Source organism: Chaetura pelagica, unplaced genomic scaffold, assembly GCF_000747805.2.
Source record: "Chaetura pelagica isolate M959 unplaced genomic scaffold, ChaPel_1.0 scaffold1317, whole genome shotgun sequence".
NCBI classification, from domain to species: Eukaryota; Metazoa; Chordata; class Aves; order Apodiformes; family Apodidae; genus Chaetura; species Chaetura pelagica.
Window position 1 is genome coordinate 33775 of NW_009954037.1, and position 209 is coordinate 33983.

The window sequence follows — 209 nt, forward strand, 5'->3', positions numbered from 1 at the left end:
TCGGTGGCCTCCTCCGCCCTTCCCCGTCCCCGCGGGCTGCCGCCCACGTTCCTGCTGCCCGCAGGAGCCCCCGCAGCAGCCCCGGCTCCCGGTGCCCATCCCCATTCCTCCGGGAATGGCCAATTCCTTTTGCTTTTTGACTACATTGAAAGCACAGCTTCAATTTTCTCCTCCTCCTCACGGCAGCCCTTGGGGAGGGATCCCCCCCC